A 17,001-nucleotide genomic window follows, 5' to 3' on the forward strand; every position below is an offset into this window, starting at 1 on the left:
TCCTGGGCCCTCAGCTCTGCTCCACAGACTATGTGTTCATCCCCGTGTCACAGTGTCTCGATTATTATAACTTTGTAGTGAGTCTTACCATGAGTAAGGTTAAGTCTTCCAGCTTTGTTCTTTTTCAACTTCATTTTGGCTGTTCTAGATCGTTTGAATTTCCACATACATTTTGCAATCAGCTTGTAGATTTCTGTTAAAAAAGCCTGTTGGTGTTTTGACTGAGATTGCATTGAATCTGTAGGTCACTTTGGGGAGAATTTCCATCCTAACAAATGAGTTTTCCAACCCATTAACATGATATATCTGTTTCTTTGTGTCTTACTTAAATTCTCTCAATAACATTTTGCAATTTTCAGTGTATAGTCATTTGTTAATTTGTTTCTAAAGTTTCTTTGGATTCTATTTTAAATGTACATGTTTCTTAAATTTCATTTTTGGAATTTTTTCATTGTTAGCACATAGAAATATAATTTATTTTTGCATTTGATCTTGTGTGTTGTAACCTGGTTAATTTCACTTATTAGTTCTAGTAGCTTTCCATTCCTTTGCTTGTAGCTGTGCACAGAAATAGTTACCTACATAGTCCCAGCCTCTCTCTGTTTCTCTCCCAAAAGCATGACGCCATGAGGCCTAGGACAGACTCAGAATTCCCTGTGGTTCCAAAGTACAGAAGAATCAAGCCAAAGGGACCTTCATTGCCACCCTGGCAAAGTTTCATGGGTTTTGTTGCTCTTACACTGTTTTAAAAGATACAATAAGATTTATCTAGAGATTCTATCTTTTATTTCTAAATTATAATCTCACAAAACAACTGTGATAAGTATAAAGTTGTAGTAATCAGATCCATGACCCATAATAGAGAATTAAATACATCTATCCTACAGTGATGGGAACATAATTTTCCTCAAGTATTATTTTTCAAAAAAAATAATTTTTTAGCTTTTGATTTTCCCTTTCACAATACTCCCACTCTTATACCTAAGATTCTCTCTGTTAAATCCTAATTCTCTGAGAAAACTGTGCACTTGGAGCATGCCAAAGAGACTTATAAGAGAAACTTATTTGTGTGGGAACAGGAATAAAATAATTAGGTGTTTTCATTAGGGACTCAAAGAATCACGACTTTATTCTTTGCTCCCAGACAAGGCTCTATCAAGTTATCTGACAAAAATTCTCTTTGGAACATCAAGCTTGAATTACATAACATTTTGAGGCATTATTCTTGGTCTTCTTAGTCACTCTGAATCCTTTTTGTTTTATGTGCTGAGAGGTAAAATGGAGAGAGGAGCCCCTCTTTTTGGGAATAAGGTTACATGAAAGCAAATGTCTTTAGAAGTGAGTTTGCTATACTGACAATGGCATATTTCTTAGGAAAACTTTAGTATAAAACATAATAAAGGTATCTAAGCAGAGTCAGAAAACAATATTTATGGTTTGAGCATGGATGTTGGTATTTGAGGGCCTGGGCTCAAATCCCATCTGGGGAAATCTGATTGCTGAGATTCAGTTTCCTCCTTTGCTCCTGTAGGATGTAAGCTCCATGAGGAGCTTTGTCTTTTCTGTCTGCTGCTGTATGCACAGCATCCAGAATTATGTCTAGCAGGTAAACATTCAATGGGTATTTTTGGATTCGATAGATTCTGTGAATGGATGGGAAGTTTAATCAAGAGAATCCCAGAGCTTTGCTTTAGGAACATGAATGTGGGTTAGAGACATATGCCACTAATGCAGTGAGACCAGTCTAAAGGACACTGTGATGAGACAATGGACAAAGTGATGTTTTGGAAGAAGTGACAAATTAAATTTAGGTAAGTTGGGTGACTGGTGGGATGATCAGGGACATGTGTGGGAGGGAGTTACAGATGGAGGACTGGAATTCAGTACAGGGTTGAAACTGGAGACGGGATGAATTTTGGGAAGAATCAATAGGAGGCTGCTGATTAAAGTCACAGTGCTGTAGGAACTTGCCAAGGTTGAGAGGTAGTGAAAAAAGCAGAGAACGACAAAGACTGGATCATACAGAACAACAAAGCTGGGGGATTAGAAGGATGGAGAAAGAAGAGGAGAGTGAGGAGAAGAAATAAAAATGTACAGTGAAATGATAATCAAAAAGTACATGTGGGGGCGGGGGCAATAGCAGAGGTGGAATTCAACCATATCACTGAGGTGCAAATAGAATCCACGAGTAACAAAGAGGTGGATAGAAAAGGTCCTTTGAACAGTTCACTTACTCCAATGAGAATGAGAAGCAATTTCCAGGAGCTATCCATGACACAAGAAACCTCATAAACAGAATGGTTTCAGTTTTTACTCTCTCAATTAATCTTTTAGGGACAAATAATAGAATCAGTGGGCAGGAATAGGATTTTAGGGGGAAATCCATAAGAAGCGTGATCTTTATTTTATCAGGTTTTTGCTAACTTGACTCTAAATATCAGGGAAATGACATTGTCTTGGCAAATGATTTATCAAGAGGGAATAAATTAAGGCATCTGACAGGTTACAGGAAGAAAAAATATTTTCTTGTAGTCTTTAGCCAAACCCAACTTTCTTCTGAGCACAAGAAAAGTGTTCCCCAACTTTCAGGGAAAGAAGTAACCAAGTTCATATTTGAAAAACCTTTGAAAATATAAAACCTATGTATAATGGTTACGTATTACATGACTATTGCTATGATTGTTCTAAGGACCTGCCTGGGATCACTTATCTGAGCAGTATCTCTTCTTCTCCTCCATGGAGCACCTTCTTCAAAAGAACCTGCTACTTAAAGATGGTGGGGAAGGGCAGTTCCAGCACTTCTCTTGGATGTGTGATGGACATCTTAAACTCAACATGGCCAGAGGTGAACTCTCGATCCCTCCAGACCTGCCCTTTCTACAGCTTTCACATCTCTGCTGATGGCAACTTTGCTTTTCCAGCTGCTCAGACCAAGACATGAAGCCATGTTAACGCTTCTCTTTCTCTAACAGGACACATCTAATCCATCAGGATGACTCCACTTTCAAACTGTATCCAGAGTTGACTGCCTCACCACCTGTATGGTTCTCTCACCACCTAGATTACTACAACAGCCTCCTAACCTGTCTTTCCCCTTCCAACCTTCAGCACTTTGGGAACTGCAGCCAGGATGGTACTTCTACAGTGTAGGACAGCTGAGGGCTCTCCTGTGCTCAACACCTCATATGGGGCCCTATTCACTCAGAGTCTCTATAATGACTACAAGACCCTATTTCTTTGGTGCCCGTCTCCCCATGACCTCCTTAGCATCATGGCATCATTCTCCTCCTGTTCACTGCTCCAGCTACACTGGCCTTCTGCTATTCCCCGAACCCACAGCATGCTCCCACCTGAGGCAGCACCTTAGCACTGCTTTTCCAGCTGCCTGGACTATCTGTCTGCTCCTGCTTTGCTCACTTCGAGGCTTTCCTTAAACCCCTCTTCTCAATGAGATTCTCTCCAGCCAGCCTCTGTAAAACTGCAGTCCTCTCCTCCTCCATCCCAGGCCCCTCAGTCTGCCCTGGCTGGTCTTGTCTCTACAATGCTTAGCACTTCCAAAAATACTTTGTGCTTAATTTGTTCATTATGTTCTATCTATTCTCTGTATTTCTTGCTAGACTGTAAGCCCCATGAGGGCAGAGATCTTCATGTTTTGTTCCCTGATGTATATCAAGCACTTAATACAGTCCTTGACACATACTAAGAGCTCAATACACATTTGTTTCATGAGTGAGTGGATGAATAAACTTTTCTAGGAAGGCCTCTTTTGTCACACTGCCTTCTACCTACTTTGTTGCCCATGTTCACCTCCACACCAAAGTTTATGCTCATTAATGGAGCTGAAAATTTGTATACATTATTTATTAGCAATTTTGAATAGATAAGAAACTGGTTTGTGTCTACATGTGGGTTTTATATTCAGATGTCTAAAGGCATGTTTGACATGCAGAGACACGTGGGGACACATGGCTTGCAGCGTGTATGGACTGCCCACCCGTGACTAAAGGCACGTCAAGCATCCCAACGGCTCTGTGAATATTCTTCCCTCTGCCTGAATCCCGTGAACCTGTCCGGCCTTGAACAGTTGCAGCACAGTAACTTTTCTGGAATCCAAGAACACCATTATCTTCAGAAAGTCATAAATAATTCATGTTATTGATACTGTATTGACTAGCACATGTAAAAGAGCTTCCCGTTTTGGTAGACTGGAGCTGAGACAAACACCTCCCACATAAGAGCCTCGCCTGGCTGTGTGGTTGCACCTCTTGCCAGTCTGGTCTGCCTGGCTCTTCCCTGGTATGACTTGTGCTGTCACTACTGTCATTTATGCAGCTCCCTCTGTGCCCTGAGGATTATTTTTAAAAGATTTTATTGATTTATTTTTAGAGAGAGGAGAAGAGAAGGAGAAAGAGAGGGAGAGAAATACCCATCAGTTGCCTCTCCTATGTGCCCCTACAGGGGACCAAACCCACAGCCCAGGCATGTGACCTGGCCAGGAATTGAACTAGTCACCCCTTGCTTTGTGGGCTGATGCTTAACCAACTGAGCCACACTGGTCAGGATGATATCGTTGAATTCCACCTCTGCTATTGCCCCCGCCCCCACATGTACTCTTTGATTATCATTTCACTGTACATTTTTATTTCTTCTCCTCATTCTCCTCTTCTTCATCCTTCTAATCCCCCAACTTTAGTTGTTCTGTATGATCCAGTCTTTGTTGTACTCTGCTTTTTTCACTACCTCTCAACCTTGGCAAGTTCCTACAGCACTGTGCCCTTAGTATTTTAATCCACGTCCATGTGATTTGGCAAAGTGTAATTCCACCTGGGTCTGTGGCCTGAGGTACATTATACCAAGGCAGTGACTTCTTTCTTTCCTTTGGCTTCTGCCAGGATTAATGTCTCTCCTTCCCTCATCAAAGACTGTTTCTACATGACACCTCCCCAGAATATCCATTAAGAGCCCTTTATTTCCTGATTATGAATGGTAATCCAAGGATAATAAGCAACATACATGTTCAGTTATCACCTTAATTTACACTTCCATGCAGCCGATCACATTAACCCCACAGGACCCTTAAATAATCAGCCTCACTGAAGGGTTTGGTTGGACACCTGCTGTTTGTCATTTTATCCATCCATCCACCTACCTATCATCTACCTATCATGTATATATTTATATTTGAAATAAATATATGGAGATAAGGATGAATACACACACATATTTGTTATGATTGTTGTTAAGGCTGTTGATCCATAAGGGGAAAATCAAAACATTGGATTTGGATTCAATTTTAAAAATAAAGCAAAAAGCCCTGGCTGGTGTGGCTCAGTGGATTGAGTGCCAGTCTGCGAACCAAAAGGTCACCAGTTTGATTCCCAGTCAGAGCACACACCTGGGTTGTGGGCCAGGTTCCCTGGAGTGGAGCATGACAGGCAACCACACATTGAGGATTATCTCCCTCTCTTCCCTCCCTTCCCCTCTGTCTAAAAATAAATAAATAAAATCTTAAAAAAATAGAAATAAAGCAAATAATAATAATGCAAGACATTTTATTCTTGTTATTATTTATTAACTATTGTATTATTTTCCATATGAATAACTGTAAACATACATTTGCCCCACCCTGTATGTTTCTCATAGAAAATGTAATTTACTCATTTAGGTTATAACATTTACACTAGTGCTGTGTGATTAACTCACTAAGTTTTCTTCTCTCTCTCCAGCACTATGTAATGACATTAGTTCACTGCTGGTCCAAAACACTGGGACTTTGGGTTTTGCCTTTCTCCATGTGAGCCTGTTCACAAGAAATATGTACCAGATTCTGACAGCATCATTTGTAAACTCAAAAGAAAGCTTGTGTCTTTGACAACACTGTCCAAAAGAATTATGAAGGATACTAAATAATCAAGTAATTCAAGAGATGAAACTTTTTATACTGTAAAGAAAATATTTTTTTTTCTGACTGCAAAGAAGAATTAAAATTAGGTCAGTCCAAAAAAGTGATATAACAATATAAATCAAAAGCCTTAATGATGATGTCTCTTTAAGCAGTTCTACTAGGAATTTAGCCTAACAGGAAAGTCAGAGAGTTGCAGAAAGCTACATATGTATGCAGTTTTATATATAATAGCAAAAAATTGAATGTCTACAGTAGGCAGTTTGGTAAATGAGTAATGGGATACCAAACAATGAATACTAAGTGAAAAATGTTTCTAGTAAGTTTAAAAGGCAGGTTTTAAATCAGCAGTTATTCTAAGATCCCAATTTGATAAACAAATGGGTATGCTTGTCTATAAGATGCTGGAAGGATACCACCAAAGGTTTGTAGTATTTATTTCGGGGGTGGGGTGGAACCAGGGAAGGATTTTATTTTCTTTCATGATACTTTTCTGTATTAAAAAATTTTAAATCCTACAATTACATCTGTATTCTGACATCACACTAAACAACACATTGTTGGTGCCCAGGGGTCACCTCTCATTGGCTTTCTGCTTAAATGCTCATCTCTAAAAAGGTGGCACATCTATGTAAAATTAATTAATGGGAAAGAAAGAAATGGTTATTTTCCTCTAAAGCAGCAACACTCTCCTTTCAAGGGAATGCTCTGGTGTCTGTTAGCTGACCCCAGCTTTGAACAACCTCATAGCTGAGGCCTCCATTCCTGCAGGAACCAGACGCCAGTGTCCCTAGTCACCTGGAGCTGATGAAATGGGAATTGTTTTATTTAACCCTAACCCATGAGGGAGACCATTTGTCCTTAGAGAAGGCTGTTCTCCTTACTGAAATCATTTAATGAGATCCAAAGAACCCATGTGGAAGCCAGGTCTTCAAAAGAGGGCCACTCTTCTCAGCCATGGGACCAAAGCATCAGGAACAGGAGGCCAGGCGAGTAGCAGCAGAGTTCTGTTATCCAGGTCTTAACAGAGACAGGGGGCCCAGACATGCAGACAGAGGGCCCGAACCTCACACTAAGTTTCAAGGAAATATCTGTCTAACAAAATCTAAACTTGTCTCATAATGGAATTTATATTATTTTAAGTACAAGGCCTTTCATTGCATCTGCTCTTATGTCACTATCCTTAAATCTGTAGTTTAGCGCAAATGACACTTGGTCAAAATGCATTATTTATAAACTATTTTAATCTGTATTTCACTAAATATAATTTGATAAAGTTAATTTTTCCTGAGATGGGTACACACATTGTTTATGTGTGTCTTTAATATTTTTAAAAAATCAAAGTGAAATTCACCTAATATAAAACTAATCATCTTAAAGTGTACAATGGTCATGAATATATTCACAATGTTTAACCACCACTTTTATTTAGTTCCAGAACATTTCATCAGTCCAAAAGAAAATCTCATGCCCATTGAACAGTAAATCTCCATTCTTTCCTCCTCCTGCCCCCTCAATACCAGGCAACCAGTGATCGGCTTTCTGTCTCCATGGATCTGTCAATTCTGCATTTTTCATATGACTGGGATCACACAATACTCAATCTGTGTGTCTGGTTTCTTTCACTCAGCATAATGTCTTCAAGCTTCCTCCATGGTGTAGCACATAGGAGTACTTTATTACATTTTGTGGCTGAGTAATATTCCTTTGTATTATATGCAACATTTTATTTATTTCTTTATCAATTGATGGACATTTGGATTTTTTCTACATTTTGGCTATTGTGACTAATGCTGCTATCAACATCAGTTTTGTAAACTGATCAATTCCTGTTCAATTCCCTGCTTTCAATTAATTATTTGGAATTTCTGAGTCATACGGTGGTTTTATGTTTAACCTTTTGAGAAACCACCAAACTGTTTTTCACACTGGCTGCACTATTTTCTATTCCCACCAGCAGTTTTTGAGGCTTCCGATTTCTCCATATCCTCATCAACATTTGTGATTTTCAGTTTTACATCCTAGGAGGTATACAGTGGTATCTCCCTGTGGCTTTGATAAGCATTTCCTCAGTTGCTAACGATGTTCTGCATCTTTTCATGCCCTTGTCAGCCATCTTCTATGGAGAGCTACCTCATCAAGCCCTTGGTTCATCTGTAAATTGAGCTGCTTGTCTCTCTGGATACTAGACCTTTAATCAGATATATGATTGGTAAATATCTCTCCCATTCTATTGGTTGTCTTTTACTTTCTTGATAATGTCCTTTGATGCACAAACATTTAAAACTTTGATGAAGTTCATTATATTGATTTTCTCTTGTTGCTTAAACTTTTAGTGTCATATCCAAGAAATGCAAGGTCATGAAGATTTATCCCTGTTTTCTTCTGTTTTATGGTTTTAGTTCTTATGTTTCAGTCATTGATCCATTTTGAGTTAATATTTTTATATGGTATGAGGGTATGTATATATTTTAGAGTCAGCTCGATGTAGATTATTTCTCAAATTCACATGATTTTTGTTGGAAAATGACATATTTCAATGCTAAAACAAGTCAGTACTACATAAATATACCTAATTTTATCAAGAAATTTTGTAGTTGCCTACTTTCCACAAATGGAATCTGAAAAATTTCATATGGAAGTTGTATCATCATGTCACCAAGATGGCAGTTTGTCAAAGGTGGCCCCTGTCCTCAAGTTGTTTGTAATTTTGCAGATTATGTGCCCAGCACAAGGCCAGGTGCTGGGGAGATGGACCACAAGCATGAGCCACAGCTCCTGTTCTCAACAAGCTAACACTTTAGTAAGCAGACCATGGCTGAGATACACTAAATTAAAGAATGATAAAGGGCACAAAGTACTGAATATAATATGATAACTAAAGCTATGGTGCCAACTGGGAAAGCCACAGGAAGAGAGAACTGCAGGACTGAAATCTCAATTTCAGTCAGATTAGAAAGTCAATTTCAGAATAGATTAGAAAGGTCTCCCAAGGAAATGCGCTTAAACTCAAATAATCGGCAGGACATGAAAAATGAACATCGTAACAGTTAGGATACTCTGAACAGATTGGCTCAACTGAGTGGAAGAGATTAACACCAGAAAGCATTGGAGTGAAGGTGATGGTGCTTTGGTGAAAGCCCCAGGGAACTCTTTGCACGCTTGGGTTACTGCGGAGAAGGTCACTGCAAAGCAACTTGAGCAAAAAACTTCATAAATGCATGTTGCTGCTGCAGGTCAGGAGTCTAGGTGATTGTATCTATCAGCTAACCTGTGATTGTCTAGTAATGTTTACCTAAATGTAGCATATGCACTAGTAGGATGATTTTGTGTGTGTGTGCATATACTATATGAGCTTAGTGACTTAATATTTAGATAATGTGAAGTTGGTTAAAGATTTTTTTTCATTTTAAAAGCTTTTAAAATGTTTTAGTAAGGAAAACACCCAGGAGAGAAATAATCTCATTTATTTCAAACAAACAAGCATGATCTCTTGATAATCAGCCTTCTGCTTAGAAGGCAAAAAAGTCCCTGTGGCTTTTCTGATCTCCCTTCCCTCCTGGATGTCAACAAGGGAGTGGGTTCTGCTGTGGCTACAGAATAACATCTAGTTATTCCCACTTCTGTGGCTGGCAACAAAGATACAAACAGAAAAGGAATTTAAAAATAACTGTGGGCAGTAGATTTCTTTAGAGTCTCAGCATCACTTTCATGGAAACCTTCAATAGGATCCTAGCAACAGCTTATGAACCCATGCAAGCTCTGCAACTTTGAGCTTTCCTTCACAGCTACTCAAGAGACATCTTAGACAAGCTCTCCTTCCCAAATCAGGATGTCTTGCTCTGTAAGTTCTGAATAGTAGTTTCATTTCCTTTATTAAGTATTGAAATAGTTTTGATGGAAAAATCAACAGGCTACAGAACACAGGATTTTGTTATGTTAAATGCCAAAGGGTTCTCAGAGATAAAAAATTAAACATGCTAACAGACTCATTCCACCGCCAGCATGTCCCTGAACCCCACTACAGTGTAAAGAATTAAAGTTTTACAAAACTCTTGATTTGCACAAACAATGAGGTTTCTCTCCAGTGTGAATGCCACATTATCATAAACAACCCCCCCCCCCAAAGGACACAGTGATGTCAGAGTGTTGGAAGCTGGGGATCATGCATGCACTAATAAGTGCCCTGGAGAATTCTCCTGTCACAGCAATGGTGTGGTAAGGTTCCAGGGAGGCAAATGGCACAAGCCAGGGCTCTGGGCACTCCCATGTCACCCCACCCCGCCAAGACCTAGTACTCAGCTCCTCCTGGAAGAAATGGCTTGAGTGAATTATATTCAAACTATTAAAATCATTCTCCCACTTTAATCTTTAACTTGAATACATCTGGCATCTCATAATTTTTAAAAACAGTACCTTTCCTAGGACATTGGAGAGCTGTAGAAACTGAAGCCTAGAATTTTCTTCTCATTTTCAATATCAATGACCTGAGCCTTTTCTTCTTTTTAAATATATATATGTATTTATTTAATTGACAGATAATTGACATGTAACATTATATTAGTCTCAGGTATACAACATACTAATTTGATACTACTGGCAATGAGCCTTTCCTTCTTCAGTACTCCTATGTAATGCAAGATCTGTGATGTACTTCAAACAATATTTATTCTGAAACATGGCAGAGTCAGTGCGTTACAGGCTGTGTCCTTGTACACTGGCATTTTATAACAAGGCCATTTTATAGCTTCTGAGTGTAAACTTTTCATGTATCTCCTCAAGTCAGATGAGCATTATTTGTATAAATAGCATGTAAAACTCTGTGCCAATCTGTTTGTTTCCAGATTATGGTAGCAAATGACAAGATAAAAATGGGGATAAAATACATGTAAGGCTACAAGGAGACGCAGAGATACTTTATTTTTAAAATCCACTTAGAAAAGGATATTTGTGCTTATGTTTGTAAGCCATAGATGCATAATTATACTTTTTGATGTGTGGCGAATCTGGTGGTTTACAGTCTTCCCCACCAAACATGCTTCGCAGGTGTCATAACTTTGCAGGCACACGACGTCTCCCCGGTGAGCTAAGAAGCTGTGAGAAAGTGCCGAGGTGAGTGTGGAAACCATCTTCACGCAATGCTGACATGGAGGGAACTCACCACTCACATTATCTCGTCTGGAGAACCTTACTGGTGTCAGAATTTCTAACACCACTTTAAGCTTCTTTTATCACTGTTTACCCAGGCTTAGTAAGTACACTGAGAAAGAACAGGACAGTTGGCCATTTTTCATGGGTTTCTCAGTTTTGCCTGGAGCTAGCCTTGATTAACTTCCGGCATTCCAAAGTTATCCACCAGAAGTACTTAGGCCACTTATGAGGGCATCACACCTAATCCTGCTCCTCTGTGTTTCAGCAGGCCTGGCTGGAGTGAGAGCAAAATGACAGACTGACCAAGGCACAGGTCCTATTGCACAGAGCTGGAGGACCAGCGAGAGGTGGGGCAGGTCCTGAACTGAGCCAGATCTACCAGTGGTGTTTGTGGTATTGAGTCCTCTTTATAACTAATGCTTTGCATTTGGTTTATCATGCACATTATGGTTATAATGCAATAATACTGCTGATGACTTTTAATAGATTAAGATTTGTTTTGAATTGTCAATACTGTAGAAAAGTTCATTTATTATTATAACTGTGAATTGTAAGTGCAGAAAAAGCGGGGGCTACATTTGTAAGTCAGGCAATTCACACTGATGACCATTCATGTATAATCAGAGAGTTCCTGCAAGCCCACTGAAACTTTATGACCTCAGCCTAGCTTGACTAAACACTGACAAGCCACACTAGGCGTTCTGTTATTGTTGCCAAACCTAGGGGCACTGCAGAAACCTTTGCGGAGCTTTTAAAATAGACAGATTCCTCAAACCTTCCCCAAGAATTCCTGAGTCAAATCTCTGAGGGCAGGCTTAGGGATCTGGTTTGAAAAGCTTCCCAGATGATTTTGAAGCACAGCCTGACTTGGGAATAACACATTGATCTTGCAGCTTAGTTCTCAGGGCTGCTTGAGACCTTGAAGGCCCAATTACGGGGATGGCTTCTGGTTTAATCAGGATTAATTTACTGAGGAAATAAAAAGGGAATTTTGCAGAAGGAAGTAGGAAATTGACAAGTCAATGAAACCAGGCGCTAAAAACCACTTGGTGCCTTTCTTTATTATCAAGCCAATCCAGTGCATGTTGCCATCTATGATCCTATTAAATGGATACTCCCTAAACACACATGGTCATTTAGTAAAATTCACCAAGGCAGGTAGATCTCAAATACAGGAAATCATCCAATCAGGTTCAATGTTTATTAGTTAAATGATGGCTGCCAAATGATGCCAAAGTCTGAAATGCTCTATATCCATGCCTCATATCAATGGTGCAAACATTCAATAATGATAAAATCAGATCGTGATGTAAAGGTGGTGAACTGCTACAGCCCGTGTTACTGAATATCATAGTGTTGCTTCCAGGCACAAGAACAGTTGCCAAAAAAGTGATGTGTTATTAGCAGAAACCTCAGCTCTAGTATCAGTATATCTTAAGGAAATATAAAATGCATTGTCTTGAAATTTGTATGGAATAGATTTTGCCATTGTCAGATTCTTATTTTCTTTTATATTTGTCATGAGAAGTGGAGATCATTTTAAACTAGCATTTAGTTAAATCCTATAACCTCTTGATTTTTAGTTTTGCATGACTGTTGGCCTTGCCTTCTTAATTAGGCCATAAGCCCTTGAATACGGATTGTTTAAAAAATCTTTTCCATATCCCTCTCAACATCCTAAATGCAGCTGTAGCTAAGCGAACATATGTTGAATAGTTTCATAAGCTTGGGATGTACAAAGGTGAGTTAAATTAACACAATAATGAAGTGATGTTCATAAAATATAAAAATATTTAAATGAAAAATTGAGAAAACCTATATCCCTTCTTTAGTCACAGGTAAAACAATCATTATGAAATACTATTTCTATTCAGTTCTGACCCTGAAGATGGATTTATTTTCAGTGGAAGTTCTAGTACCCAAAGGGATAAGAGAAATAAACAGGAGTTTCCGTTCACCTTTCGTATTCTTCTCCATATTTCAGTTATTTGGGGTCTTCAAGTAAAACTGCTCTGTGAGGACCTAATCCTAGTCAGCATGGGCACCTCCTCTGGGGCGAGCTGTGCTCCACAGCAGAATGTGAACTGTGTTTTAGGACAGTGAATTATAAGCTGAAGTTAAGCACATAAAAGGCTGATGGGCTGATCTTCCTTTTCTCCTGATCTCTAAAAGTCAGGGTTCTTCACCCTGTTTCCGATAATATACTTCACACGTAGGGATCATAAAGGAGGGGCAGACCCACTTTTCTTCTCTCTCCTTTTCAGAACAGGGAACAGTCATTTTCTTTTACTTTAATAATTTTCTCCCTTGAGAGAGGAATTCAAATGTCTTTCACTTGCCAGGAGAGTGGGAGGAAGGTGGGTGGAAATCTTTAAAGACCTTTAATAACAGCTTGACACAGAACTAAGCTGGAGGAGCTGGTGCTGTAACCCATTCAGAGCCAAGACATTTTTTGATATTTTGCTGGAGGGGGAGAATTAAACATTTTCTGGTCAGAACGATCCCTTATGGCCTTACATACACCAATCTGGACCCAATTTAGGGTAGACACATTGCAAAAAAACAAAAGCTTAGCCAAAACAGAGCAATTTGCTTTTAAATTCACTAGCATTGATTTCTTTTACCTAAGATAATTAATTGTATGTGACAGAGAAAAAACCAAAACCCTTAGAAAGACTGGATGGGATGCTCTCTGGGACCACAGTTCTGAAAGGGCATGGCCTGCACAGGTCAGTCCTTGCTGGAGGCGCTGGGCCATGCTGGGAGAGAAGCGTGCTCTTCCTGGGCACCAGCACTGACAGCTTGGAGCATGGCTCAGCATCCCTGTTTCCTCTAATTGGTGTAGTTTCTATTTGTTCTACTTGTTGGGAGGCTCATGGCACACTAGCTTACTACAAAGCATGCCACACTTCCTTCTACCCTGCGGACACCCCTTCCACATCTCCAGAGCCTCCCTAAGGGAGGACATCTCGGGGAATGGGCAGAATTCACATCTACCCACCAGCTTTTTTGTAACTTTAGGGTACCCTCTCATCTTTCAGCTCTCTAGACCTACTTTCCTAAATTCATGGGGGCAAAATCTTGCAAAAAGAAGAGAAAAAAACCAAACAGACAAAACCATACAGTCTAGAAGATGTTACTTGATTGAGGCAGAGGAAGAAGTGGCAGATAGGGGATGAGAAACAGAGCATGGGACTGACAAAAAGTATGAATTACAGTAATTCCAGGCTTTGGATAAACTAAAAATGTTACAATATCCGGAACTTTCTCCCTTCAAACACTATTTTGCTAATTGTCCTCTTGTTCCTTCTTTTACATAGTAGTGACTGAGACTGAGTAATGCCCCGTTTATTCCCCTTTTTGATCTCAAATTCTTTTATACCATGAGTCATATATTTCCTCCCACTTCTCTGACTCTCTTATGAACAGGACACCCAGGGCCACACAGCTTTCTCTTGATTCAACACCCACAGCAAGTTCCTTTAAGGCTCAGAAATCAGGTACTAGCTTTTCCCCCCAATTTCACTGAGGCTGGAAAATAATTATTTTTTCAATGTATTCTATTCAGACACATAATACAGTGTTTTTAAACACACATGGACCAGAGCCAATATCTTGGCTCAGGGTAAAGTGCTAATTAGTATGTTTTCAGTGAATTACTAAATGCCCTAAAAAGTGCATGTATAAACGAAAACAAAAAGAACAAAATTACTCAATCTGCCTCTGCTTGAGCAATACATAATCACGTGGCTTTTTTTTGGACAAAGGTGTCAAGAATATGTTTAAAAAGCACTAGGCTTATTAGAGCTTTTGATAACTGTAGGGTATGTTTTTGAAGGTGAGGTAGGGTCTTGCAGTTGCACCTCCTGTATAAACAGAGAACATGGCTGTCTGCAACACCACCTATAAATGTGGAAAAAAGTCACATGGTTGAATTCACTCCCAATGTCAGGCCATGGTGAATGACATAGGAGACTCGGAAGCAGTCAGCTAGATTAGGGGTCAAGCCCATTTGGATGGACATCTTACCCAGTGACCTGAAAACAGAAAAGCATTGCAGAGAAGGTTTTGTGGCAGCAAGAGGTTCTTGTCAGCACTGGCAGGGCAAAGATTAGTGTGCCTGGCCCCTTGGAGGGTGTGGGGATGTACAGCTGGTAAGCTCAGGCAGTGGTTGCTCCTCCGTGAATGCCACCCTCTATCCAGCACAGGCTGGGAGTGCCACATGGGCATGAGAGTACCAGTAGGGGCTCAGAGAAGCACAAAGAACAGCCACAAACAGTGCTTCTCACCAGGCCCTCCCCCTGTCAGTGTCACCAGTGCTGAGGCTGGCTAAGGAGAAATCATTGTTTCTTTTGCTCACATCCTGTGGTTCAGCCTTGCCTGTCTGATACGGCAGCCACTAGTGACAGGTAGCATTTGAGCGTCAGACATGCTGTTTTCTCAAAATGAGATGTACTGTACACGTACAATACATGCTGGATTTCAAAAATCAATTATGGAAAAAATTATAAAATATCTAATAATTTCTAACAATTGCATATTGAAATAATATTTTGGTTATACAGGGGCGGGCAAAAGGTTTATAGTTGTATGTGAAACATAGAGTTTACTCTTGTATTATTATTTATTAATTGTTGTATTCTTAATTTGCATTACAATGGTAAACCTACTTCTGCCTACCCCTGTATTGTGTTAAGTAAAATATGTTAAATTTTACTTGTCTCTATTTACTTTTTAAAAATGTGACTACTAGAAAATGAAAAATTACATATGTGGTTTGCATTTGTGGCTCATATATTCCTATTTTCTGTATTTGGTCAGTACTGGTTAGAAAAATGTGTTCACTACAAAGGACTGGCCACAGTTACATGGACTGGTACAGTCACTTTGAGATCAGTAGAATATCTTGGCTTTGCAAACACATAAACAAAAGTTTGATTTAAAAATGTTTTTCTCTGAATAGCTGATATAAAGTACTTACAACATGCAAACATTGAGCCTAACACCTTTTATGTGTATTAACTCATTTAATTCTCACAATGACTCTGTGAGGCCGGTCCCGTTACCAAGACTGTTCTAGAGGCGAACAAGCTCTGGCCCACTGAGGTGCTGCTGCTGGGAAGGGCAGAGGTGGACTCTGAACTCAGGCAGCCCAGCTCCAGGGAGCAGCCTTCCTTCCACACCCATTTCTGTTGAATGTTGAGTTTAAAACACTTTTAAAATAACTTGGATTATATACATTCATAAACAAGAAATGGAAGAGGCATCCATATCGGGGATTCTAGTCTGATTTACAGCAAGAATGACTGCTAGAATGTGATAAAATTTATAGTTAATTACTTTACAAAAAATGGTTGATCTTCCACCATGTCTTCTGCATAATCCAAATCTGTCTTCATGGAAGTAAGACCTTCCACAACTTTGCACCAGCAAATCTTAAAGCTCTGACATCTATCACAATAGATCTCAAATAAAATTCTTGAGATTTATGTTTCTCTTTATTGTGCTCATGTAATCCCTTAAATATTACCTATGTAAAATTTTCCTCTAAGAGACGACACGACACAAAGAGGAATATGTTAATAAATTAGAAAACTAATTTCTTTTTAGTGTGGAGTGCAGGTGAATAAAATTGGAAAATGATACATGGTTACCATTGGTCTTCATGTGGTCCTCTTCTGTTTTATTTTGTTATTTATTTGTTTAATAATACAAAGAACACCATGAGTCCTCTGCCATCCCCTGCACTAGACATGATCAGTAACTGAAATTTACCTACGTGTTCTTACATGCCCTCTCTCTGCCTCCTGTTCACTGCCCTGAATATTGTGATCATTCTCTTCTCCTTAAATTCTTTTTATCACAAATATATATATATATATATATATATATATGCTGAAACAATACAGTATTTAGTTTTGCTTGTTTTTGAACTTTACAGAAGGGTA

General features: G+C 39.2%; 1 protein-coding gene and 1 long non-coding RNA gene across 3 annotated transcripts in view; one reads left to right on the top strand and one right to left on the bottom strand.

The window, feature by feature from the left end:
• The window catches only part of GNAL (G protein subunit alpha L), a 181,536-nt gene that overhangs the window by 65,209 nt on the left and 99,326 nt on the right, over window positions 1–17,001 (bottom strand). The gene's annotated exons all lie outside the window — the stretch shown is intronic.
• On the top strand, window positions 7,989–12,485 carry LOC123478708 (uncharacterized). The gene is made up of 3 exons (XR_006654010.2): window positions 7,989–8,114; window positions 9,691–9,746; window positions 11,322–12,485. It is a non-coding gene; the product is annotated as an uncharacterized lncRNA (long non-coding RNA).

Source organism: Desmodus rotundus, chromosome 10 (assembly GCF_022682495.2).
Source record: "Desmodus rotundus isolate HL8 chromosome 10, HLdesRot8A.1, whole genome shotgun sequence".
In the NCBI taxonomy this organism is placed as follows: domain Eukaryota; kingdom Metazoa; phylum Chordata; class Mammalia; order Chiroptera; family Phyllostomidae; genus Desmodus; species Desmodus rotundus.